Raw genomic sequence first — 2,084 nt, 5'->3', positions numbered from 1 at the left:
GCTTGCCAGGGAAGCGCTTATTCCACTGAGCCATCTCCCCGGCCCTTCAGTTCAGTCTCTTTATCATGATGCTCCTTATTCTTGTAGCTTTCTACCTACATGGGCTTTTTATTTTTTTATTTATTTATTTATTTTTTTTTTTGTGGAACCGGGAATTGAACTCAGGCCCTTGTGCTTGTCAGGGAAGTGCTTATTGCACTGAGCCATCTCCTCAGCCCCGGGTCTTTGATTTCATTCTGCATCTGTTAATCAGCATCTCCTTGTACTGTTTCCTTGTTCATGACTGTAATACCCTAAAGAAATAACAATGAAAATATCTATCAGGCATTTTGAAACTTTGGGTCACCAGGCATGGTAGCCTGCACCTGTAATCCCAGCAATTAGGAGGCTGAAGCAGGAGGATTACCACAAGTTCAAGGCCAGCCTGGGCTACATACCCAGACCATTTCAAAAAAGAAAGAACATTTGGAAAGTCTTCCAATGCAGGATTGAATTCTTACTGATGGCTCAGTGTGGAATCCACTGGGTTTGGACAGCTTGCAGCCCAAGGACCATTAGTCTGCTTTGGAGCTTTGTCAGTACGAGGCTGGGGCTCCTGCTGAGCTCTGAAGCTCACATCCCCTAGCGCTCTCCACAGTGCAGGCCCGTCCACTCGCCCCAGCCTGCTCTCGTAAATTCCCTCGAGAACCCTGTGTGCGCAGGCCAGGGTCCACACTGACTACACCTCGGCCTGGCATCTGCTGATGAAGGTGGCAGCAGCTCGTTAGAGTGAGACGGCCGTGAGCCAGGCATTGCGCATCTTCTTGGTGTTGTCGCCAACTGCTTCAGGGGCCCTGCGTGGGAAAGTAGTTCCTCCCTCCCTGCTTCGTGGCAGAGGAGCCGAATGAAGGGCTCTGTACCTGCGGGAGCTGGGCTTTACCGTGACGCCACACAGCCCAGCTCTAGCGCTGGGTCTTGGCCACACTTCCCTTGTGCAGTGTGCGCAGCTCCCAGCCCACCCGACCTCTGCTGGAGCTGGCTGTCTTTCCAGGGGTTGGTTTTGTTGTTTCAGTCTGCAAATACTACTTCATATTTGAGACGGTCTCACTATGCAGTTCAGGCTGGCTTTGAAGCCTCGCAAAGATGCTCCTGCCCCTGCCCAGCCTCTCCAGTGCTGGGTGATAGGCGTGAGCCACCACCCTGGCCCAGTACTCTTCTCTCGTCATGTAAACGGTAGCATGTTACGTGCTTCACTCACCTGCTCACAATGTCAAGAGATCCTTCCACTGGCTGCATTATTTGCTTGCCTGCTTGTTTTTGAGTAGCTGCATACTAAGTGGTGTCTTACAGTGTAATCCCTCTTAGGTATTAGCCGTCCATTCTTTTTTGTTGTTGTTTGTTTTGTTTTATTGTTTTTGGTTTTTGTGGAACCAGGGACTAAACTTGGGCCCTTAGACTTGCCATCCATTCTTTCCCCCACCCCCAACCCCGAACCAGGGATTGAACTCAGGCCCTTGTGCTTGCCAGGGAAGTGCTTATTGCACTGAGCCATCTCCCCGGCCCCTCCATTCTTTTTTTTCCCCCCCCCCATAATTTTATTGAGAAACAAATAACAAGGAGACAGGTTCAAACCAAATTGGTAGGACAGTTTCAATAACTAACACATTGCATTCCATTATTTATTTTAATTGTATTTGCAGTAAAATTGACATAACATGAGGTTAACCATATTAAAGGGAGTAACTCAGTGTCATTTACTAAGTTCACCATTTTATACAGCTGCCACTTCTGTCTAGTTTTAAAACATGTTCATGGATAGGGAGGATAGCTCAGCGGTCTACGCACCTGCCTGGCAACTGCAGGGACTCAGTTCAATCCCTAGTACCACATGCTGTGCTGGCCCGGAACTATGGGCGCACCATGCAGGCCACTGAAACCACGGGTAGTGGCGCATGCCTGTAATCCCAGCATAGAGACAGGAGGATTACTACAAGCTGTATAGCAAGATGCTGTACCAAATAAAATAATTTTTTAAAAATTTAAAGAAAGGGGCTGGCTGAGGAGATGGCTCAGTAGAATAAGCACTTGTCTGGCAAGCACAAGGG

At 48.6% G+C, this 2,084-nt stretch overlaps 1 protein-coding gene across 1 annotated transcript in view; it reads left to right on the top strand.

The window, feature by feature from the left end:
• Nucleotides 1-2,084, top strand: part of Nol11 (nucleolar protein 11) — a 36,621-nt gene that overhangs the window by 16,844 nt on the left and 17,693 nt on the right. The gene's annotated exons all lie outside the window — the stretch shown is intronic.

This window comes from Octodon degus, unplaced genomic scaffold (genome assembly GCF_000260255.1).
Source record: "Octodon degus isolate 3935 unplaced genomic scaffold, OctDeg1.0 scaffold00033, whole genome shotgun sequence".
NCBI classification, from domain to species: domain Eukaryota; kingdom Metazoa; phylum Chordata; class Mammalia; order Rodentia; family Octodontidae; genus Octodon; species Octodon degus.
The sequence above is the reverse complement of the archived record's forward strand: the minus strand, read 5'-3'. Positions and strand labels throughout refer to the sequence as shown.